We start from the raw sequence: 26,570 nt of genomic DNA on the forward strand, positions 1-26,570 counted from the left end.
ACTTAGGAAAGACAGAGCAGCAAGATAAAAGGATGCTAGAGAAACATCATTTAATGAGTAAGGGCTTAAAGGGTTCCCTTCCTCATCAATAATTTTATAAAATATAGATGACCCTCATGGATTAGGCATGTATATTATGTGCAGGGACATGATGTCATGAGAATCTCTTTTCTGTTGAGGTTCCCAGAACTCTTGGATAAAATCAATACTTACAGTCCAGATTCATTAAACATTTTATCTGTCTCCAATATAATGAAAGCTTATGGAACCCAAGTCTTTTTTGAGGTAGAACTATTCTTTTTTCATATATTTTTAATGTAATTAATAGAGGGGTTACAGTTATATTCACCAGATAGAAGGTGCATTACTTCACAAACATTGATACCCCTTCTCATGTTTTTGTCCCTGTTTGCCTCCTCCATCCCTTCCCCTCATCTTCTTTTCCCTCTTCCTTTTCCTATTTCAAATAAACAAATAAACATATTATACAATATACCAGATACCATGGTAAGATACTGTAACAATATGGGAATAACCAAGGGACAACAAAAGAGAAGAGAAATAACATAATACATTAAGAACAGCAATCACGCATTATAAAGCACTTGTTTCCATATCCTGGAGGTCCTTTCATTTAGCCTCATCCTATATGGCCTCCTCTAAGATTTGAGCTATTATAATCCTCTGCTAGGAGAGTCCAAGGTTTGTACTAATTATTACAAATGAGGGAAACCACTGAGCCTATGTTCCTTTGGCTCTGGCTTATTTCACTTAATACAATTTTTTCCAAGTCTTTCCATTTCCTTACAAATGGGGCGATGTCATTCTTTCTGATGGCTGCATAGAATTCCATTGTGTATAAATAGCACATCTTGTTGATCCAGTTATCTACTGAGGGACATCTGTGTTGGGAACACAAGTTTTTAAAGGCTTTTATATTTAATATTCTAGACCCAAGCAGCCAAACAGGACAGATATCTTACTGGTTCACAGGCTTACCATGTACCTGCTACACACTGCACTCACTGCACAATGCTCACAATTGCATTTAATTTTACATACTAAGCATGTTTATTCTTCCCATAGCTTGCAAACACCCCAGTTATCCAAGTGTACATTACTTCTAATTAGCATATTTATATCAATTTCATTTATAATAGATACATATTAGTTACACATGATTATTTGGTGAATTATGGCATTCCAATATAAGCATTCATTGTACAAACAAATAAGTGTGATTGGCATATCCATCATGTTTTTTAGATGGCTCAATTTGCTATTAAGCCAGCTTTTTATTTTGTTGCTCTGCCATATTGGGATTTAGTGGGGTTAAGAAAATAAGGGTTTTTTTTTTTAACGACAACCTGACAAGTTCTGTTTTAATTTTTCTGCAGAACGTCAATGTCAAAGGTCTCACTCAGAAGCTAACTGAGGAATCAGGACTACAGTAACAGGATGATTATATATGGAATTAAATCCACAGGAAAAAGCCCCAACAATAGCAGAAGGAGGAGAGGTTACTGCAAAGGCTCTGCTGCAGCCCAACCTTAGTCTCTGCTGATAAAATCACCACTTTACATCTACAAACCAATGAATGTTTCCAGTCTTTATTTTTAGCATCTCTTCCGTGTTACACATAGAATGAGGTATGTTTTCAATCACTCAGAATCATGAATTTAGCAGCTTTCATAGAACAATATGTCTCTAGAAACAATCTCCCAGCAAAGTTTGAAAATGACCTAAAAATGAGACTTTTATTTTTATTTTTTGATATGGAGTAGAAAAGGATTCAACACCTGAGCTGTTTTCACAATGAAACAAGAAGAGGAATTTTAACAAAGTTAGCACTTGAGCGCAGTGGATGAGGTTGTGTTTGGGTGTGAACTGGGCAGAGCATCTCTCTACTTTCTATTTAATCTTGACCTGCATTCTGTGCATGGGTTGTATATCTTGCACATTCTTCAACTGCTTTGAAAATAAAATAGATAGAAATATGGAGGAAACAAAAATCCCACTTATACAAATAGATACAATATGTTTTCATTTTTATTCAAAATTTATTTCATTTGTAAAGTTGTTCACTTATTTCTTAATAGGTTTACAAAACCCAAACTTACTCTCTCTCTTGCTTTCCGAATGTAACTTTTTTTCTGAATTTACAATCACTGTGCAAACAAGTGTTAAAGGTGTTATGTATTATTTTTTCAGCCTAAGCATGACTTATTGTTATTGATGTATAAGGAGAGCAATATAAAATGTAGCTGGTGATATTTTATATAGAATTGGTAGTATAGAAAAGTAAATGTTAAAGTAGAGGAGAAAGAAAGATAATGAAATTAATGAGAGATTTCACTGAACAAGAATTCCAACATTCAAAAATTTGGATACTTTCTCTTTCTTACAGGTTCATTGATTTATTCCTGAGTTGTAGTCACTTTATTTTAATAATGAATACATAATCTGTTTTTGGCCATAGAGTGATCTAAATGCTTGAAGAAATCTGAATCAGAAATGCATTCTTGTTATATCGTATAATGTTGAGAATATATTTAATAAAATGTAAACTGAGCAATCTCATCAGGGAAAAAGATGAGCTTGGGTATATTTGAGTCCTGTCCTTTGAAAACCACACGTGCTTTAGGAAGCAAAAGAATTTTTCTAATTTCCATCTCACATGTATATTGCATGCAACCACTCAGGATTTAGAAACCAGGAAAACAGAATTTGCAATGTGAGACTTGGTATTCAGAATGTTGAACAAAGAGTCTGACACACTCTTCATTGCTTTACAAACAGAATTTTCAGAATCTCAGGCAGCCAGAGCCCAGTGCTCTATGCAGAATGACACGCTTAGATCTGAGAGAGTTCGGCCGCAATGACAACCTGCCTTCATGTCACACAATCCTATGTGGCAGATGGGAGTCTTATTTTAAACTCAAAATAGTTCAACGCATTTTTCCCCAACTATGGACCATTTTGCATCACTTAAAATATGTAGCTACTTCTTTTTAGTCCCTTTTTACTTTCTTTTCTTTTTCCTTCCTTTTTAAAGATAGCAGATCTTTTTTTTTATTTTTTTAAAAGAAAATGATTGAATCACCCAGAGACTGTCAGCCAAAGCATTTGAAGGATTTTAAGTGTTGGGAAGTGTTAACTTGCCTCTCTTGTAGTTCCAGATTCACAGAGAAAATTAGTTTTTCTCACACTGCAGCAGAGGTATTAGCTCTCAGTACATGGCAGTCTCTTTCCTCTCTGGCTCCTTTCCAAATAGGTTAGTAGTAAAAGTTAGAAACTGAAGAAAGTCCTAAATGACAGCTAAACCAGACAGCACTAGGAAAGTCAGTAGTTGGTAGGGGCGGCTTGCTTTCCTCTCTCTTCATAATAAAAGTGGAATGCAGAAATTTTGTATTGCATGGATTTGAATCTAACTGCCCTCTCCTTGAAGAAAAAAATAATGCCCATGGATGTTTATATTCACACACACTAAACAGATGATTCCAGTCAGGAAAGCAAACTCAGCCCCCCCCCACCAAAAAAAAAAAAAAACAGGAAAGGGGAAAAAAGGGAGAGCCAATATATAAGCATGCAAATAGAAATGTTTGCAGAGCTAACATGAGCAGGTTCATGTTCCCTTGAAAATAAAATTGCTATGTCAGCATTTAAAGGGAAAATATACTTAAGAAAGCCTCTCTGGGCTTTTCCCTCTTTTCACACTATCCCCTTAAACCACACCACTGCATACTAATGAAATTAAACAAATAGGAGATGGGGAAAGCCTGGTAGAAGAGACAGGATAAAAGAAAGAGAGAGAGAGAGTGAGTAAAAAAAATAGATTAATCTGTCATTACTATTTTCCTTCTTTTTAAAAGAATGTTTAAAACTGCAGGAAATTTCAAGTCTCAAAAATTCCTTAGACTGTTTAATTTTTAATAACACAGGAGGGGTCTGCTAGTGACATTTTTAAAGCAGGTATTAAACTAGGTGATGGTGGTGGTGGTGGGTGGAGAATGGGGAGGAAGTAAGACAACAGCACATACACACACACACACAGAATATGTATGCCAATCGAATGCATCAAGGAGAGTTTGTGTGATGTATTCCAGCTTCTCCTCAGTAGTTGAAAATCCCACGGCAGCTGCTTTTCTCCATTGCTGGTGGCATTGGCTTTGCAAACTTCAATTTTCCAGTCAGATACCAGGCATACCTGAGACCTCTTCTGATGGGCATGATTAGCCACGTTTATTAGGCACAGTAGCCATCCCGTCTTCACGGTAACGAGAAATTAAACTTTAAGAAGTCACTCTGATTTACAACAATACAGATTCTCACAACGGGTAATAAAGAGGGTACATGATGAAACCTGACAGGATGTTAAGCTGATTGCACAAGTCTGCACAGCTGAAGAGGCAAGAAATAATACAGTCGTCAGTGGGCGGTTTCACCTCCACTCCGAGCACACAAAAAGAGCATTGTGAATCAGTTCAACTCTTTGGTCTGGCTAATCCTAAACCAGTAACTGATAAATGGGAAAAGCATACGGCCTCAACTCTGTGATTCATAAAATGAATATTCATATCATCTCTTTTGGTCAAGAAGCGTTTGACATGCTCGCTTACAAGGCAGGCTTTGAAAGAGGAATACAAATAGTTTATTGCTCAGCAGTAAAATACGGCTTTCCTTTTAAGGCCCATTTTCCCCTATTAAAAGTGAAGTTTAGCAATACACACAGGACAGTGCTACGGTGAATGTAGGTAAATGACGAATGGTTTCTCAGGAAGTGCTTCACCTCAGCTCTTTCGTATAGTTCCATTCGGAAAAATATTAAATCTGTAAAGGAAACGGAAAACACAGCTTAGCAAGAGAAAGTGTGGCAGCCATTCAGCATTTCCATGCTGGAAATACCATATCTGTTTCTGCATTGATAGGCATAATTTATTTTTCAATAAAACCTTAGCATCTGAATTTTGGATAGGCTGAATACAAAAAGGTTGGCTGTGGATCTGATGAAAATAGTTCTCAGCAAAATATTCATGCTTATTTGCAAAATTAGTTGAAAAAATACATATTTGTGTCAATTTGTTTAATCTTTAGGAAAACTATCCAAATTTAATGGAAAATGTACCCAGTGTACAAACCACCACATTTATGCAGGATGGTATACATTAAAATGTAAAAGTAGCCATGTACTTTAAGCATGTCTGCATTTTGAGACATTGTTCTTTGAAGTGAACAATTTGCCTACAATTTTCTCTTTTGTAGAAATTGATTTTCATATATGGCTTTTCCTTACATCAGAGCACCTGTTCCTAGACCTCAGATAGGAAAAAAAAAGGCATCCATTATCTCAGTATTCAAAGATAAAAAGCTAAGGGAGAAACAATAATTAAGAAAAGAAGGAATGTATTTGGCATATATAAATGCCTCAAAAATAAAGATATTCAACATTATTTTGAACACTACTTAAGAAATGACCAAATGTGACTGGTTACAAAATAAAGATTGAAATACTAAAACACAGCCTCATAATAGAATTTCAGATAGCAGGTGAAGTCATAGCCTGAAGAACAGTTAATCACACATATTTTCTTTATGACAGTTTTTTTTTCATGAAATAGACCCCTGATATGTGTATACACATACACACACATACACACCTAAGTACAGAGGTAGTAAAAAAAAAACTATTAAGAAATACATCATATTTGTTATAGCTAGAGTAAAAGTGTGTGTGTGTGTGTGTGTGTGTGGTGTGTGATATTTGGCAATGGGGTTTCAACTCAGGGTCTGGGTATGGCCCCTGAGCTTTTTTGCTCAAAGCTAGAGCTCTACTATAGCATCACTTTTGATATTCTTATGGTAAATTGGAGATAAATGCCTCACAGACTTTCCTGCTTGGTCTGGCTGTGAACTATAATCTTCAAATCTCAGCCTCCTGAGTGGCTAGGATTACAGGCATGGGCACCCAGCTAGAAGTAATTTCTTAGCATAATCCTCGGGGAGAAAAGGTGACATTGTTTTTCTTTTTACTTTCCATCAAAAGGAGTTGAATTTTAAGTCAATTCAAAAATACTGTTTTACATATATAATAGACATAACCTTTTCTGTTGGACAGCACAAACTTTTGCACAAAATATAAGCAGAAGAGGGAGTAAATTGTCCCTTGCTTATTACTGTTCTTCACAGCAATAAACCCTGTTTGTAGTTTGGTTTATAGTTCCTTTGCTTTGCAAATACTTGTCTGTAAATCTTTCCCCATCCAACATGAAAATTTGCACACATGCAGAAACACCTACAAGTCTCCTACTGAGATTCTACCATTAAATTTTGAGATAGAACTGCAGCTGTGTAAGTGCAAAAAAAAAAAAAGCAATTCAAAGCACACCTCTTATTCTTGAATATAACTTTCATCTGACATGTATGCAATCTATTTAATGAAAAGGAATTTTTTCACAAATGGAAAATTACCCTTCATATTTTTTTCACTAGTTCTTGAAGTACTGCAAGTCTGGTAAGAAAAGGAAGCTTGGAGTGAGACAGAAGGAGAATCCTTGGTCTTGTGTGCTCCCAGTCACCTCAAATCTAAACCAAAAGAACAGAGTGATTTTCTATGAGCTCTTAAATAAAATAGCTGCTTTTTAAAATTATTTTTGGCTAGCTGTTTCTCTATCAGTGTGCCGAAATAAAACGTTATTTTTCCAGACACTCTCTGAAAAGATCGACAGTAAACATGACCAGTTTTATAACCAGTCTTATTATAATCAGGGTCAGGAAGCAGTGATAGTTTTCTGTAATTGCTATTTGGAAATTTGCTGCCAGGTTGGACTTGAAATTGTATATGAAGCCTGCAGATCACATGCTGGACAAGTATCCTAGAATTCTACAGTGAAGCCTCACTAGTTCTCAATTTAATCAAGAGTAATGTTTTCAAATGGATGGATAAAAAGCTTTTGAAAATGTCTTCCATGTAAAAAATATTGCATGGCCTATTTAGCAGTGCATTTTATTTTTTTGGTATCAGAGGTAACATCCATGCTAAGCACATGCTATATCACTGAGCCACAGTCCTAGTTCACAAATTGTACTTTAAAATCAAATGGTCCCTAATCTTCTGTTTTGAGTATTTAGAAGTAAGACTAAAACAATATCCATGGCAAGCAGATTTTCAGGTCTTAGTGCTATAATTCATTTTAAATCTCTAAGATAGTGATTTCATATAATAAGTAATAGTACTGGCAAACTACTTGACATTTTTCTTAGTTTGTTCAGCTTAAGAGACAGCTTGCTGAGTCCCCCCGCCCTTGCTTTTCTTAAAGCTCTATGGATTTTAAATGCTATGTAAGTATTAGCTTAATTCATGAAAATATGTAAACAAGCCTTCTAACTATAAATATTATAAAAATCCTAAATTATATTCAGAAGTATGTTAGTATGCAATGCCAAAATTACTGATGCCAAAAGGCAACACTAACCAAATACTATCTTTCCATTAAGCAGGAAAATGTTTAAAATTGTGTGGACTAGGGTGTTCTACCTGATAAGTTTATGACCAGAGTATGATACTAAAGATGTGAGAGTTTACTATTTTTCATGAAAGGAATAGTTGACTTTTCAAAACCATCACTATCTGCTGAATTTATCACTATGTAAATTTATAACTTATTGTGATAAAGAGTTCCATGTATTAATATTCTTTTCTTTTCAGGTGCTGGTTTAAGACTGTCAGTTATTTAGTGAATAACATCAGTTTTTCTTTTCCTTTTCATTGTCTTTAAGTACTTGTATAAAGTACAACAAAGTAGTTGTTTCAATTCAACTTGTCATTTTGTGAACACAATGAATCTTGATCAACTTTTAAAATAATTTTCTCTTTAACAATCACTGAACAATTATTTGAATGCTAATACAATATTTAAAAGACACTTTGGACTTTTTTGTTTTAATCCTTTTATTTTTTCAAGTTTGAAATTTCCTCTTTCTAATGTGTTCTCTGTGGGAGTAAATGTGATCCCCTCAGAGTTTCAGAAAATTAAAAGGGTGCTTCCACAGCAGCTTATAAACCCGTTGAGGACATGCTTAACTTTTAATGATGAGGATTTAAATAAGTTCAGGAAAAGACTCAGATGCATAACTGGGAGAAAGCTTCAAATATCAGACTTTCAAACATTTACTCACCCAAATTATAAGAGACATTGTTAACTGACATTTATTCTTGAATAGCTCAGGGCAGATTCAGACCCAACCCATCTTTGTCTTTCAACACTTGTCTGACAGGTTTAATGGACACCTCTGTGAATTATTTTAACTGGTATTAACAATACGATCCTTAAGTCCCTTCCAATCTTATCCTACAGATTGACTTCTCATGGATTAAGTGAATTCAATAGACAAGAGCTTGCAAAACCATTAGCATTTCTTTGCAATTCACTTTGTGCTTGGTGCAAAGACATCAGTATTTATTTTAAAACTAGATTTGACCTCTGGAAAATATTTACAGTTTCCTGTGCCAATATCTTTGTCTCCCACTATGGCACAGGTAATTGTCACTAATGGCAGTCGGCAGTGATAAACCTATTTCAGAATACAGCTCGGGTCTGCTTGCAGTAGGTGGGACACATGTCTTCTCAATTCTTGATTAAACACATCTGATATGCATCTGTGAGAACCAGGGGGCTTTCCCCTTCACCAGTGTTCTCAATTCTGGGAAAAGTTACATTTTAAGAGGTTGATTTTTTTTCCCTCTCTTCTTCACACAGACACAAAAGCATGAAAGAAGCCTTTACAGGAAGTAACAAATGACATTTCATTAAAACTGTGTTCCCTCTGAAAGCAGACAGGACTGAGCCGCGCTTTTTCTTGGCAGAACAAGTGATGTAGCAGTTATGTGTGGAGCTAAGGAACATCAAAATCTGCTTTGCCATGGGTGTGAGCAACATGCTGACCTAGAAAATAAACTGGCGACCAAATTTCATATGGGCTTTGATTTTCCTTTAAACAAAAGTTTCGCTGGAATTCTCATTTCAAAGCAAAGACTAAATAGTAAATAGACAAAGCACAGAACAGCACACACATTTGTGGTTAGTACAAAAATTCCCTGACATATTTTTGGTTTTACTTTTCAAAAAAACTTTTTTGAAGAAAAATTTGAATATTAATTTACACTAAATATGTCAGTAGTTTCTGGATAGATCTATAACATTATGTCAGATTTTTTTTGATATGGCTCCTCCTCCTCTTTCCTGCTTCCCCCACCCCCTCTCCTTCCCACTCCTCCTTCTCTTCTCCCTCTTCCTTTTTTTTGTCAAAGTAGGATTTCTTAAAGCTTCAGAGCATATGAACTATTCCGATGATTATTAGAAAGGAAAATAACGAACCAAGTGAAATGTTGTAAACACATTTGCTGAAGTAACATTTTAGGTAATTCTTTCTTAAGGTACCTGTTGTAAGTTAGTCTCACCCCCCAATGCTTAATCTGGATGGCTTCACCCTCTGCTAGATAGACACATATCCAAAGCATCTTTGCCCTTGGCCCCCCTCTAAGTCTTGAAAAAAGGAGATTAAAATTGTCATTGAAAAATCTCCTGTCTGTGACAAGCTTTAACCTGCTTAGTGAAAGACTTTGCAAAGCAAAGTTAAAACTCTTCTGGGAATGGTATTGCCAAGTTGTTTTTCAAGGTTACTTTCTATTCATTAAAAAACTTCGTAAAATAATAATGAGGAAGAAACAGCTTGTCATTAAGGAAAGAATAACTTCACTAGTGGGTTTCTGTTACTCGCTACTTTGACTTTCTCTTGGTTTCACGACAATGTTGGTTCACATTCTTTCAGGATCTTTTGCTTCTCAATTCACAGTAAACAGAAAAGAGCCATAATTTCTCCACATTTGATCCATATCAAAGCAACTGATCCATGGATCGATTTACATAAAGTAAAGCACATAAAACATTATGCGATTTTTTTTTGCTTTTCACCCTACTTTACCACTTTCTAAAGGATTTTTTTTTAATACAGTATTTGAATACAAAAATTCTCCTGTTGAAATTTGTGATGTTAAACAAACCATGCCAGTCATTCAACTTTTTAATTAAGGATTCAGTGTTCCATCCCTTTCCAGACATTAAAATTCAGGTGCAGTCATTAATCTTTCTAAACGAATTCACCTGTGGCTAATACTGATGTATTTTCTATGAGGCTTGTCATGGGCTGCAGGCTGCATGCATAACCACAACACAGAGAATTACACAGGGGATTACTGTTAGTGTCATAAAGATAAAGCCTTGCTAGCAGCATTATAGAGAGGGTTCTTTTGCTTTCTCTTTCCTCCCCTCTTTTTGGAGCCATGCCCTTTTTCATCTTAACATTCACATAAGTATTTAGGAATAATACATTGTGTTTACTTCCATGGATAGATGAAGATATAAGTCAGTGAGGTAGAAAGTAGGTGCGAAGGAATACTTATTTCAATGTTTTGCAGTGAAAAGCTACTTTGCAAATGTTGGCTCAAACCCAAAAAGGATTGTGGGCAATAAAAGTGAAATGTACCTTTTCTATGTTAGGTACTTTGGTTACACACATGAAATATATAGTTTCTAAATTTGTGAATTGGATATTAGTACATATACCTACATCCAGAAAACCAGAAGCAAAGCTTGCTAGATGTAGTGAATAGATTTCTTAAAAGAAGCAATGCATAAAATTTAGAGAAAATTATTTAAGTAATATCATTATATGCTGTTATCAACTATAACAACAATTAAAAGTATATGACTGGACATAATAGTGTGTACCCCTGTAATGCTAGCACTTGAGAGACTGAAGAACTTGGAGTTCAAGGCCAGGCTTGATCTCCAGAATAATTCCCTTCATCAGAAAACAATAGATAAGCAAGATATATATGAAAATAAAAATGAGGGAGCAAAGCAATTTTTAGGTCAACTGTTTATTTTTTTAAATTTATTTTATTATTGGGGTGATGTACAGAGAGGGTATACTACTTCTTGAACATTTAAATTCATTTTGCATATGTATATTATTATTATGTTAGAAATGAACTGAAAATTGTTGTCCTTTTTTATACTTACTCTCTAAACTTTAAAATATTCATAATGGGCTGGGAGTTTGGTTTAGTGGTAGAGTGCTTGCCTAGCATGCACAAAGACCCAGGTTCAATTCCTCAGTATCACATACATAGAAAAATCCAGAAGTGTTGCTGTGGCTCAAGTGATAGAGGTCTAGCCTTGAGAAAGCCCAAGGACAGTGCTCAGGCCCTGGGCTCAAGCCCAGGACTGGCAAAATAAAATAAAATAAAATATTCATACTGAAATTACAACTGATATTTTCTCGTGATACCATTATGTACAGAAAATTATACATTCTCAGAAAACAAAGAACAATGTGAAAATATAAAAACAATTAAGTGAATATATAAGAAACATTTCAGCAGTTCAAAAAAATTTATATTTATTGTAATTGAATCTAAATTTCTGCAAATACCTTGCCAAGAGAGAAGAAACTATAGAAAGTTTTAAAGGGCAAATTGTCATCAAGTGACAGAAATTGCAGGTCCTCCTCAAATTGCTTCGTGTAGTTTAAATAGATCCTAATATGCTAATGAAACATGATGACATAATTCTTAGTATAGTTTTAACACAAGCATTATACTTAGAAATAAGAGCCAATTATTTTTTTGGAGCCAATAATTTTTGTTGGATTTTGAGCTATTTCCAAAATATAGCTAGCCATTGCCTGAATATTTCTCTGGTTTATTGTAAGCAAGTTTAGCCACATACTTCTTAGTTTTATATAATAAACTGAAACATTTCTTCTTCAATCACTTAGAATTATCAATTTGTTTTGTTTTCCTCACCAAATTAATTGTTTCTCTGATTTTAAATAGATATAGACTTTGCTGAAATTATTCACATCATAAATTGAAAATAATTTTAGTTAACACTTCTAAGAGAATTTCCATTTTCTTTAAATTACAACCTTTTTACTGGATAGTACTACTTAAACTCAGAGATTCCCTCTCTCTCTCTCTCTCTCTCTCTCTCTCTCTCTCTCTCTCTCTCTCTCTCTCTCTCTCTGTCTCTCTCGCTCTCTCCCTCTCCCTCTCTCTCTCTCTCTCTCTCTCTCTCTCTCTCTCTCTCTCTCTCTCTCTCTCTCTCTCTCTCTCTCCCTCTCTCCCTCTCTCCCTCCCTCACTCCCTCTCTCCCTCTCTCCCTCTCTCCCTCTCTCCCTCCCTCTCTCTCTCCCTCTCTCTCTCTCTCTCCCTCTCTCTCTCTCTCTCTCTCTCTTCTCTCTCTCTCTCTCTCTCTCTCTCTCTCTCTCTCTCTCTCTCGCTCTCTCTCTCTCGCTCTCTCTCTCTCGCTCTCTCTCTCTCGCTCTCTCTCTGCCAGAATTTCCCCCTTTTTTGTTCACTGTTAGAGCTCTGCTACTTGAGCCACATCTCCACTCCAGTATTTTGCTAGTTCATTTGAAGAAAAAGTCTTGTGTACTTTTCTTCCCAGGTGGCCTTCAAACTGTGATCCTCAGATCTCAGCCTTTCCAGTTGCTAGGCTTTACAAGTATGAGACACTGATTCCAGTCCTATATAAAGATTTGACTATCATCTGTTTTTCAAAGTTAATATCTGGCCTCATCAAAATTGTGAGTATACTTTATTCTTGGCTTTTATTTAAACTTCCAGTGACAAGCTTCACTAAATATTAGCACATGATTAGGTTTACAAACACAATTTGATTTACAGAGTCATAGCGATGGTGATGGGTCTGTTTTTTGGGCCAACTTTTGGTAGCATCTCTTTGACATGAAACATCTAAAATGAAACAAATTGGATGTGGGCCAGACTTATCTCATCTAATCATTAGGTCCTTAAAGAATATCAGTGGCCATGAGAGAAGGTCAAGGAGGTTAGAAGATGGGATTTTGGCTCCCTGTAATACAGATGGCTCATGATGACAAATGAATTTTTTCTATGGTTTGTTTTCTACTGTTTTACATTAATGCGTTGTAAGCAATGTCTGATGTTAATGCTAATAAAATGCTAACAAAGTCAAATTAGTAGTACCAGTACCTAGGAATATACAATATTTTTTCTAATTAAGAACACTTACTTTTATCCAACCAATTTGCTAGGAAGTTTTCAAACATGAAAGTGGGTTATTCTTAAAACAATTTATATTTAAGTTATAGTTGTATACTCCTAAAGTCCCTTTGAAAATAATTCCTGCCAGGCATAGTGTTAAACCTCTATAATCCCAGAACTTGACATGCAAAGCAAGGAGGATTTTGAATTCAAGGTCAGTATGGGCTTCACTGTATGATCTTATCTCCAAAAAAAGAAGTAAAAAAAAAAAGAAGGAAAGAAAGGAAAAAAAGAGAAAGAAAAACCGAATCCTTTAGAATCATTGATATAATTGTTTCTTTAATGTTTTCAGTGGTAAGTTTTTTTTTTTTTATTATTGGAAGCCATCTTTATAAAATAAGTTTTGCTCTCTTGTAGTATAATATTTATTACATTCTTGATAGATCCTAAATTTGAATTAATCTGCTCAGGGACACAAAGTTTGTACATGCGATATGTGTGTTTGAACAATGGAATTTTAAGTTTTTCAGTATGTCTTTGTAATTTTATTTTATTTTATTATAAAGTGTTACCGAGGGATTATAGTTACATAAGTAAATTAATGAATACATTTCTTGATGAACATTGTTACCCCTTCCCTGTTTTCTCTCACTTATTGTTTTCTTAGCCCTATGAAATTAATATTGAATGCAGCCACCTTTTTAAAGACTAGGTTTCTTATCCAGGCCCAGTGGCTCATGCCTGTTATCGTAGCTACTGAGGAGGCTGAGATTTGAGGATCAAGGTTCAAAGTCAGCCCTGGCGCAAAAGGACCTGAGACTCTTATCTCCAATTAACCTCTAGAAAACAGGAAGTGGGTTGTGGCTCAAGGCTAGGGTGGTAGCCTTGAGCTGAAGAGCTCAGGGACAGCACCCAGGCCGAGTTCAAGCCTCATGATCCACAAAAAAAAAAAAATAATAATAAAAATAATGTGTGACTTTTATCCTAGAATACATATATAGATTCTGAAATTCATCAAGTTAATAATTATGTTAAATTTGAGGTTTATAAGTAGAGGCTGTACACACATTTTTTTTATGAAGCACATTTCTATGGGTGCTTTATAATATTGGGGCTCTAAAGAAGCTAAATTTCCTCTGTTGAATGTAAAAACAAATCTATGTTGGAAATTTAAATTGCATGTGTGGATCATAGGTTTGGAAAATTATTTTAATGGAAACTCTTGACATAAAAAGTTTATATAACATTGTCTAGTCAAACATCTAGGTCATTATATTTTATATGTTCTATAATATTGCAAATTTTTAAAACTATGAATAAACTATAATGTGTACAGATGGCCAAATTTACTCTCCATGATTTGTTTGATAATGCTGACAATAATTTGTTATGGAGCCAGACTTGACAGCTTTGAAAAATATTAAGTTAAAGTATTTAATCCTGGGTTGCATTTGTTACTTTCAACTTTATCAAAAGACCAGCAATAATGTGTTATAGATATTTGGTATATTTGTAGTATGTAATATTATATATTATATATGTGTGTGTATTTACAAGCATATGTGTATTTGAGGGCCTAGGGATGTATGCATGAATTTAGAACAAGTACACATGCAATAAAAATCAGTATAAATAATAGGTGTGACTACTCCTATGAATAAATCTCATTTCAAGTTTTAAAAAGAAAAATTGTGAAGCCAGGAGCATGGCCTAGTGGTAGAGTGCTTGTTTACCATGCATGAAAGCCTAGTTTCCATTCCTCAGTACCATATAGACAGAAAAAGCTGGACACAGTGCTGTGGCTCAAGTGGCATAGTATTAACTGAGAAAGCCCAAGGACGGTGCCCAGGCCCTGAGTTCAAGCTCCAGTACTGGCAAAAGAAAAAAAGTAAAATGGTGAGTTTCAATATTTTTTTTTTACTTTTTCAGTGTTTTTGAACAATTGGATAATAAGTAGTTTTAAAATCCACTATGTTGCTGAAGAGAAATGTTTCAGACATGAAATCTATATAAAACCTTACCTAATTACCTTGACTAAACAAATACAGTTGATTTTTTTCTCAAGGTCTGCTCATTTCTTTTTCTCTTTCTTTCTTTCTTTCTTTCTTTCTTTCTTTCTTTCTTTCTTTCTTTCTTTCTTTCTTTTCTTTCTCTCTTTCTGGTCTGCTAATTTCTTTGGGATAGAATTAGTCACCAGGGACAACACACGATTCTGTTTTTTGAGTCTGGCTTACTTCACTTAATATTTTTTTCCAAGTATTTCCATTTCCTTACAAATGGGTTGATGCCATTCTTTCTGATGGCAGCATAGAATTCCATTGTGTATAAGTACTACATGTTCTTTATTCATTCATCTACTGAGGGGCATCTGGGTTGGTTCCATATCTTAGCTATGATAAGTAATGCTGCAATGAACATTGTTGTGCTGGTGGCTAGTTGATTGGGAGGAGGTGGGAAGAGGAGAAGTGGGACAAAATCATGAAGGGTATTACTGTTCAAGAAGTAATGTAAGCTGGGTGTGGTGTCTCAGGCCTGTAATCCTAGCTTCTCAGGAGGCTGAGATCTGAGGATCAAGGTTCAAAGCCAGCCTGGACACTAAATGAGTGAGACCCTTATTTTCTACTAGAAAACCAGAAATGGGGCTGTGGCTCAAGGGATAGGGCAGTAGCCTTGAGCTGAAGAGCTCAGGGACAGCACCCAGGCCCAGAGTTCAAACCCCACAACCAACAAACGAAAAAAAAAAAAAAGTAATGTACCCACTATCTGACAAATGTAACCCCTCTGTACGTTACCCCGATAATAAAATACAATAGAAAAAGAATTAGTAACCAGGGCCTCCTTTCCCCTTCCCTTCTCCCCATTTCCTTTCCCTCCACACTCTTCTTTTTCTATTTTCCCTTCCCCTTTTCCTATTTTACTTTTTTATCCCTCCTTTTTCTTCTTCCCTTTCCTTACTTTGCTTTTACCTTTCCGGATTCTATATAACTATGCATTTCATTTTGTTTTATTTTTTGCCAGTCCTGGAACTTGTGCCTGGGCTTATTTGGCTCAAGGCTAGTTCTCTACCACTTGAACCCCAGTGCCACTTGTGCTTTTTTCTGTTTATGTGTTACTGAGGAATCAAACCCAGGGCTTCATGTATGCTAGGCAAGCACTCTATCAATAAGCCACACACCCAGCCCAAAGCTTTCCATTTTGAAGTTGCAAATTGAATTAAATTCATAACCATTAAATATTAATTCAAGACTCACGTATTGAATACAAAGTTCAGTATTGTGAGTTGATAATATCATCTTTGATTTTTGCAATATTTGCCGTAATCTTCATATTCTTGTCTACCTTTTCCTTACTGCTGTATTCCTTAGACTTTGCAATTCATAGTCTTGGAACTTCTTGTTAATCAGTTCCTTCACCCCAAATGAAATATGCTTCTTAGCCTAACTTTTTGTCTATCAAACAAAAAAAAAGTATTCTGTCTACCTTTCATGCTGGTTTCACATAGCAGACATATGCTGCACTCCAAATAGTCTTACACAATGTCTTCAGCTTTATTACAGACAGCTTGCAAACCTACTGACAAGATGCACTGCAAACACGCCAGGCTTCATGGAATTAGCTGATGCACTTGCAAGGTTAATGTAGCATCTGTGATGCAAATCTGTGACCATCCTAAGAGCTCTATCGGCAGACCAATGCCATTTCTCAGATCTGCTTTTGCATTCCATTAAGTAGTTTCTTAGTCACCATTAACTTCAATAATCATTTACATAGTACATCTATGAATCCATAGAAAGGAATACTAGAGCACAATACATTTATACACCACAGGGTACTGTTGAAATACAGGGGAAATGACCACATTTAGAATGTCCTGGACTGAAAGCACATTCTAAAACCTCACTTTGCATTTCTGGACACATGTTCAATTTCTGCTCATGAGTAAGCTGGTCACTAGGTTGATACAGTGGCGAGGAAAGGCCTCGTTTTTATCATTTAGTGGCTTAGTAATAGATCTTACAGAGGGTATTTACCAGATGTCATATTCTAACAAGCATGGGCTAAGCTCTGGAGTCAGGAGCATACTCCACATGGGAAGTGTTAACTTTTTTTTTTCTTATTATTATCCCAGAGCTTTAGGAGTGAGAACCCAGCAGGGTTCATTCGGTCCACAAAGCTATCCCATTCTACAGACTGTGTGAGCTTAGGCAGAGCCCCCACACATCATGTTTTCTAACCAAATGACATTTTCTGGCTCTTCACTTCCTGTGTGTCATTTGTATACAAAATATAATGTGGAAAGGAAGCATAATCAGCTTGTGCATCACTAATCTCATTACTGCAATGGCTCCCAAAACATATAACAAACAAAAGGAACTGGTAAGCTACCTCACATGCTCCCACCAGGCTCAGCATGCCCTCACTGAAACACAATTCCTCAGCAGTTAAGCAAAGCAGCAGTCAGCAGTTCCAGTCTGACTCTTCACTCCTTGCAGCAAATAAAGACCAACTCCTCAGACCTTAATGAAAGGAATATGGTCAGGCCTATCCACCTTAAGGAGCTAACAAGAGTCAAGTTCAATGGTATATCTCACACCAACCTTTCAAATCCAACTGAGATTTCTCCTTCATTTTGGAGACCAAAGCTTGTGAGCTCTGTCTATCCATTTAAAGTTCTCTTTGTGTGATTTGTTCTCCTCTTCACTTGCGTTATGACCCCTTACAATTCAATTTGAGGTCTCTTGAGGCCACACATTACATTATTATCCTTATATGCTATGTTAGACACTCATCATAGCCATTGCTGCTTACAAGTCCAAGGCTGCTTTCAATTAACTGCCTGACATGGGGTGTTTAGTTAATTCATGGTGAAGGTCAGCTATGGTCAGAGTGGCAGGTGCATTCTACTACCTAGTAAAATGCCAATTATCAGTCTTGGGTAATTAGAGTGACTCTTACAGATAAGCTAATCATGGAGATCAAAAGCTAAAATATATGGGTTAGGAGCTACTCAACTTTATTAAAAACGAGGTGAGATGGTCCATTGAGTTAAATATATATTCCTGTATTTATGGCAAGTTAAAGATCCATGTTCTTCTAACTTTCTTCTTTGTTTTTCTTACAATAGAAAGTGATCATGTTAGGTACACGCAGGTATATTTGGAATGCTTCATGTATGTCAGTCATTTCTACTGTCCATAATAATTGGTCTTGCTTTGGAAAATATTGCTAATCATAATATCAAATATCTTCCCTATAACATTTGTGAGCTAAGTCTCACTTGTACTTCAGGATTTTCTAAGGTTTCTTCCTTGATAAACTGGAATCTTTCTAAAAATTAGAATGTTGATCATGTGGAATTCCTCAAGGAGGTCAGAGATAATTTGGGGGTTCAAAGTGTTTATCTTAGTCATGTTTTTAGTATATTTTTTCTTTCCTGACTTATAGACTTCAATTATTTTAAATAGTAGTATGAAAAAGTAAAAATAAAATAGAGTTTAGAGATACTTTATCTCCTTTCCTATTACTAATTATATAAGCAATATGTTTTGTAGGTAGTGTCTATGAAAATGTAAGGCTCTGAATTTATAAAATGTTTGAAGACGGTACCCTGTTTCAGATGCTGTGCATGCAAAGCAGTGGGTAGAAATAGTGAATTAGACTCTTTCCCATATAACATGGGAGTGAAATGTCCAGGAATAGTATACATAATATATAGTGTTATGAGAACCACGATAAAGAGAATGCCAGAAGGACAACTTTATCTAGTTGACATTCAAATGGTAGATCATTATCTTATCATGTCATCTTCTATTTTGATCTTATTGTGTGTGGGTGGGGGAAGGATGCGGGGAGGAGGGGAGTTAGAGCTTGAACTCAGGGCCTGAGTGTTGTCCCTTAGCTTCTTCACTCAAGGGTGGTGGCATTCTACCATTTGATACATATCTCCATTTTCAGTGTTTGATGGTTATTTGGAAATAAGAGTTTCACAGACTTTCCTTCCTGGGTTGATGCCCAGATTTTATCCTGCCAGAATAATGTAACTAGGATTATAGGTGGAAAACACCAACCAATGTCTGGCCACAAGTCCATTTTCAAAGCTTATTATTATTATTTTACTAATTCATTTTCTAACATGTCAGTGGCCTGTGTGCCAATGTATGATCTGGTATGGTGGTCTATAGAAACAACTACATCTAGACATAACAGACTATTCAACATGTCTCAATAGTTTGAGTTTACACTAGACATAAACTAAAACTATATGTGAAGTCCTTTAATTTTCCAGATTTTTAAGAATACTGCTTGTTGCTGTTTTATCTATTTTTTTCTTTTCTTCTGATTTGTATTTAGCAATCTATAAGCCAAATTAAATAATACAAATAGATAATAGAAAAAAATCACCAAAGCATTAAATAATGGTAATACAAATCTCCTTAGTATACCTTGAAAGGTACTAAATTTACAATTAGTCTTTTATATTATAAAATTCACAAATATTAAAAATTTATTCTATAGCCAGAGACATAAATTTGTATGTAATTTTTTTCAGTCTCTAAAATGTTTTCTGTTCCTCAGTCAAATATATTTCAGAAAACAATTTTAACAGTTCCTAAAGGTCAATAACAAGTGTAACATAGTATTGATTTTTAAATTTATTATGAACCTAAGAGAAAAAACTTCATAAATCTGATGTCTGGATTAAATTAAAAACCCAACATGAAAATTTAGTAATGGTCCCTGACTTTGTGTCTTTTGCAATAAGAAATTCAACTTAGTAATAAGATCTGAAAAATACTTCACTCAGAGTGGGACAGATATTTAGGTCCATAACTATCTGATAACTCTCAAAGAATCACCTTGATTTGCTTTAAAAAAAATTCCACAGAATGAATGGACTTTCTTTTGCTTGGTTGAATAGATCATTCTCTTGAAAATATTAATATCTATCAAATCCCATCAACTATATGCCACTACTGCATCTTGGTGGGTAAGTGACATGGTGAACAATTCTGAATGTGTTGCTAGAGGGCTTCTATCATCTGACTTCTTGTAGAAGTAGCATAGGGTATAATCACCATTGCATGCAAGTTATGGCTCAATTTGCTTTTGAAATATGGTGGGGGACCAGTCGATAGTGCTGAATGAGTTATTTTATCAAAATTATTAAAACTTATGAGGCGATAAATATAGGAATTTAAAAAACTGTGTAAAATATTACCTAAATGCTAACATACTCAAAGAAAAGCATGAAATACTGTTTTTGAAAAATATTACAGGAAAAAACAGTTTTGAGGCAAAACCAATCATGACTGTTTATAAAAGGAACTTTAAACTCATTCATTAATCAGAATCTGATTTTTCTGAAGGTAGTATGTTTACTTACAATTCTAAATTTACCTATGGACTGAAGGCCCCAATTACAACACACAAGATGGTAAATTTCAAATATGTGGTTTTGTTATGTAAAGAATTTATAAAATGTTCTAAGCTATATAGAGAGAATCTGATTGCAAAAAAAATAAAAGTAAGATTAGTATAGAAATTGTAATCCAGTACACAGAAAATTCTCTTTAATTACATAATTTTCCCTTACTCAAAACCTACCTCCTTTTCAATTATTATAGTAGTGTATAATATCTGGTGTGACTCAAAGGCTTAACATGAAAACTAGATAATTATTCCTGGTTTTCAGATCTTGTGCAATGAAAAGTAAGATTTGTCTTTTTTTTTTTTTTTTTAGCAAAGGGGAATGTACAAATAAAAGCATTAAGTTTACAGATGTCTGATGGTTGCAGAAATTAGACTCTAAGGACAATATTGATTCAAAATACCTATAGACTTTTTTTTACTAGGGAATGAAAAAAGAATTTGTGGAGAAAATATTCTAATTTGTCAGGAAAATATTAGACATATGAAGTAAGAAGACAGTTTTACAGTTAGGAAAGTAAAAGAAGCATCTCAATTACAAGTGCATATTTCTTGATTATAGTTTTACATTTTCTGGGATTTGGCTTGGAAATTATGATTTGATTGTCTTTGTGGAATGTAATTTCATTTAATTTTGGTTGCAAATATTTTGAACTTCTTGAAACATTCACTATTCTTTATCATTAATACTGCTTTGTTAGTTATTTTAGAAGTTTTTAGAGGTGAAGTTTGTTAGGAAACATAATTTCCTTGATTCACTTTTCAAGTTTTGCCCTTTCTTTTTCAAACTTTATTAGAAATACATAAAGAAGCAACAGTGACATTCTAGCTACAGGTTTTTCTCCATACTCATGTTCCAATTCATATCTGTATAAAAGAAATGATTTACTCAGTACCTACTGAGTATGTATTTACTACAAGACAGGTAATGTGCCAGATTCCAGGGTTCAAAAATAAACATTTACATTCGATAAATTATTTTTGTGTAAACTTGATGATTTTGAAACACAAAGATATACATGATATATATGCATATAAGCATGTATCTATATATGCTGTATATATATGTATACATATATATGTCATATACCTGAGGTTCCCTTGAAACAGACAAAATGCCACTTGTAGAAATCAACACCAACCAAGACCTGAGTGTATCACCTATCTCCTGATAGTCCTGTTCTACAATTTGTAGATTTGACAACACAGCTTCCAAATCATGAAATCTACCTTCTTGCAATAAATCTATTACAGATCCCTACAAGTCTTATTCCTCTGGTTAAACCCTGGCTGATAATAGATTAACCAACATGGCAGCTATCAAAATAACATACTTTTGATATCAGTTATTTGATACGGCAAAGCTATGCTTAGTGAAATTGGAAATCACAAGCTTTGCTTATGTTGTAGCCAAGTGTTAAGATTTCACCAGTAAAGGGCACTAAAATTAAGAAGCAAATGGAAATCAAAAGGAGCAGTCACATTTTATGATGGCAAGGTATTAGCTGAAAAAGCCGAAAAGTTAATTCTTCAAACTAATAGTGTCAAAAGCAAGTCCAGAAGAATTAAATTTGTGGAGCTGTGGATGAAATTCTCTTTTTCTACTATGTTGAAGATAATCTTAATTATATGTCATTGTTTCTTTTTAGAATATTAAAAAATCCTTCTCTTCCAATAAGTAGAGATAACAAGTGTTGTTAGTCAATATATGGAAATGACTATTGTAATAAGACAAATTATACACAATTACATTTAATTCTGTATATTCAAAAACATAGAGCAAAATCTTGATACATAAGGCCATATAATGTGAAGCTAATTGAAAGGACCTCCAGGATACTGAAACAAAAGCCATATAATGAATGATTGTTGTCCTTAATGTACTATGTTGTCTCTCATCTCCTTTGCTGTCCCTTGGTTATCTCATATTGTTATAGTATCTCACTTTGTTATCTGATATATTGTATTTGGATATTTGAAATTTGATAGGGAAGGGGGGAAAACCAAGATGGGTGGGGGGTGTGGGGGGGAGGGAAATGGGTACCAAGACATGTGAAAGAGTATCAATGTATGAGAATTAATGCACCTTCTATCTGGCAAATATCATGTAACCCTTTTACTAATTACAATAAAAAAAAAGAAAAAAAAACATATCACATATGAAAGAGTAACACAGCAAAATATACAATACTTTTTACTAGATACATTGCCAATAAATAAATAAAAAGTAATTTTAACGTTTTATGTTAAAATTTATTTTTTTATTTTTATTATAAATAACTGATGTGCTTTATGCAGCATGAGATATTTAGAGTATGTTTGCCTCTGTCCCTCTATGAAGCTGCTACCATCTTTCCAGATATACAGCTGAAACACTTTCACCATGTACTTTACTTCAAACTAATATACCCCAGTGTTTCAGAAGCAGGAGTGTGTTTTATAAGATCTCATAGATGATTTTCTAGGACTTTCATGCATAATGTAAAATTTATCGAATATAGGGATATGAATCATTGGATTTTTAAAAATATTTTTTGAGCTAAAAGGAACATTGTGTCTCCCACCATGTCTTTGTCTTACTTCTAAATAACCATTTTTAACTTTGTCATGTATAGAATATTTTAAATTAGATTATACAAACTAGCATTATACGTTAGATTATGCAAGCTAGCACTGGGTGATAGAAAATGAGCATCATGTGTTACAAAGAAATATGTCAATCTATCATCCATGTCCAAAAGCTTTGTTGTTATTCTTATTATTTATTTTCAAATAACTTTAGTGACAACACAAGTTCTCTGACTAAGGCACATCATTTTTATTTGTTTAAATCACAAAGGGTTGTGTTCTATATACTAGAAGGTAGGGTAAAGTCCCATGGGTTCATAAGATGCTGCTATTTCTGACAATTATCACATGTGTCTTTGTAAACAAATGCTTCTCCTTGCCTATTCTTTGTCAACTGTGAAACAAGAAGCGATCTTAATCCACTGCAAATTTGAGTTAGCAGGAAGCAAATGATGTGCATTAGTAGGACTAACTGCTCTTACTCTTTCCTAGTATGTTTACATATTTGTAGTAAATATGATTTCTTCTGTGTGACTTTTCCTCCAGCGTAGTAATAAATACTTTGGACAAAGAATAGAACCTTTAACTCACAATTTCATTTAAAAGTATTAATTTATTTTTGGTACCAACTGTCAAATTTGAGAGGTACTGAAGCTTCACAAAATGATACAATCCAGTTAAATCATGCACATTTTACCAGATGGACCCAAATGTAGCAGAAGGATGAGGTCCTAAGTTTTCCTTTTTATTCCTTTACTGTGCCCTCTGTGGATTAAAGAGTGCAACAAAATAATTCTTTTTATATCATATAAAATTATTTAATTAACCTTAAATTAAATGATTAAACATTTGCTTACATTTGGAAAGTAGGAGCAGAAAGTAACATTATAATTAAAGACATACATTAGGCAACTCTATACTCCTGGTTTATTAGTAGATGTTTTTCATTGCAAAATTAAACCATTTATCCTTCATCTGTTAAAGTATAGAAACCAACATAATACTGATGGTAACAAATATTTAAACAACTTAGCAACAACTGAAAAAATAAAGAACTAATACCTATGAATCATATGTCTTATTTGAAGTAGAAACTGGCAGGATTAGAGATTATTTACTCTGAGAACTGATTGTATTACCTGCAGTTGGCTGGGATGGTATTACTGCAGTCTCTGTGAACCAAGAGGGTTCAAAAGTTCACCTTCCTCTTTTTACCCGGATTCCATCTGCCTACTGGATCTTCCCTCACCTACCCTCTTGATGCCTTTCAATCTCTACCTCTCCCCCTCTTTCTCTCTGCTTCTCCCTTTCTTCCCTCTGTCCCTCTGTTTCACGTCCCCCTCTCTCCCCAACTCCATTGCTCTGTTTCTCTCTGTCCCTCTTCCTTTGTCTCACTCTCCATCTCATTTTTCACCCTGTAGCTTCACTGTAGAATGTTTTGCACATATTTCCCTAAACCGACTCTTGAAACTAATCTGTAGTGCATATTTTTAACTATGACCCTCAGTCCAGTTATGTAAAACCCTTTAGCCTATCACCTGAGATGCATTTACTCACAATAATAATGCCTAACTTACACATTTTGTCAATGATATAATCAATAAATATTAAAATATTTATTAAGCTAATTTTAGGAATGACAATTTTGCCTTACAATACTAGTAATCCTGTGAACCTAGAGAAAACAGTCAAAGAATGAGGATCTACATAAAAATTCTTAAAGATGAGAAATATGTTTTCTAATTCATCGTATAAAATGTCTTCGTGAATGTAAAATGTTGTTTTAAGGCACAATTAAAGTGAGTAAAATACTTGCTGTGTGCAAGTTTTTGGAAAACTACATGGTTGTTAGCAGTGGCATTATCTTTTTTTGTATTCTCTGAAATTTGATACTCCTTAAATATCCTTCCCAATACTTAGTTCACAGAACTCCTTTTCCCATGTTTTCTATATTCCATCTTTCTCTAGAAAACTGAGTCATGTCTGAAAAGTCTTCCCTTTTCATCTGCTAACTTGACGCTGCCTAAGTTTACTGCTCAAGGTTGCTTTTCTGAAATTTTCATCATCCACTAGCCAAACTATTAGCACAATAAACACCTCAGAAATGGACCACTAAATAATAGAAAAACAGAGACATTAAGCCCTTGACTTTTTCAACATTGGTGTTGTTACTGAAATTAAGATATCACAGTAAATTAGAGAACTAATTTATTTTGCTGTTTGTTTTGTTTTTGTGCTAGGCTTGAACTCAAAGCCCTGCATTGTCCCTGAGTTTTTTTTTGCTCAAGGCTAACATTCTATCACTTGAGCCACAGTTCCACTGCTGGGTTTTTGGTGGTTTATTGAAGATAAGAGTCTCTGTGTCATTCCTGCCTAGGTTGGCTTTGAATTGAAATGCTCAGTTCTCTGCTTCCTGAATAGCTAAGATTTACAGATGTGATTCTTTGATGTCCAGGTTGAGAACTAGTGTAGCTATAGGATAACTCAAAGATATTTTGACTAATTTACTCTGAAGACAGGATCTCTTTATGTACCTTAGGCTTGTCTTGAACTCATAATTCTCATTCCTCTGTCTTTTAATACCTGGATTTTTAACTAACTTTTAAAACCTAGCTTGGGGAAAACCTGAGGAAGAGTTTAAGAAATAGATTCCAAATTAACTTGAGACCCATTGTGTATTTTACATGAACAAAATTTGACAAAAATTATCAGTAATGGATTCTACCTGGCATGCTCGAAATACAAGAAATGCCATCTTTGTCAGATGTCATTGCAAAAACACACAGGTTTCCCATCTCTGAAAATTTCCTTTGGAGTCCCTAAGCAAAGGTGCATTTTCTATATGAAGTATCAGTCTCCAAAGGCTATGCCCTGCTGACTTCCACCTTTCTTTGAACAGAAACCTTTTATAGTTTATCATAGCCTGGCAGCCCAAAGATACAGGTAACTTTTATTTCTGGTCATTCATTTTGGTAGGGCATCACAAGTCATTGATACCTCTCTACTCCAATATTGTAACAGTGAAAGAAGACATTATGTGTTCCTTTTATTTTTTTTTGTTGTTCCTAATGTGAATATATACCTTCTGCAGTCTCCCCACTGACTTTCCCCTACCTCTTGGAGAAATCACGTATGCCCTGAAAGCAAAACAAAAAGAGATAACTAGCAAATAGACACAGACTGTTCTACACAAGAAGACATACACATTAACAAGTTTATAATTCATTAATTTCCTTGATAACATGGCACAATGCCTCACTCTGAATTTGATCATGGGTATTACAAACGTAAGGATCTATCGGTGTTAGGTAGATAGTCACTGCAATACACCGTCACCAAGGGGACTTCTTCATGAACTGGAACACATCTCTGAAAGCTTCTATTTTATAGTGAAGTAATACAGAGTTGGTATGCTGTTTGTTAAATACTTCCACTGTGTACATAATTAAGTTAATTGTTTACTTCCGTGTTATTTCAAGCTTCAAAC

Source organism: Megascapheus bottae, chromosome 6, assembly GCF_031878675.1.
Source record: "Megascapheus bottae isolate mThoBot1 chromosome 6, mThoBot2.hap1, whole genome shotgun sequence".
Lineage (NCBI taxonomy): Eukaryota > Metazoa > Chordata > Mammalia > Rodentia > Geomyidae > Megascapheus > Megascapheus bottae.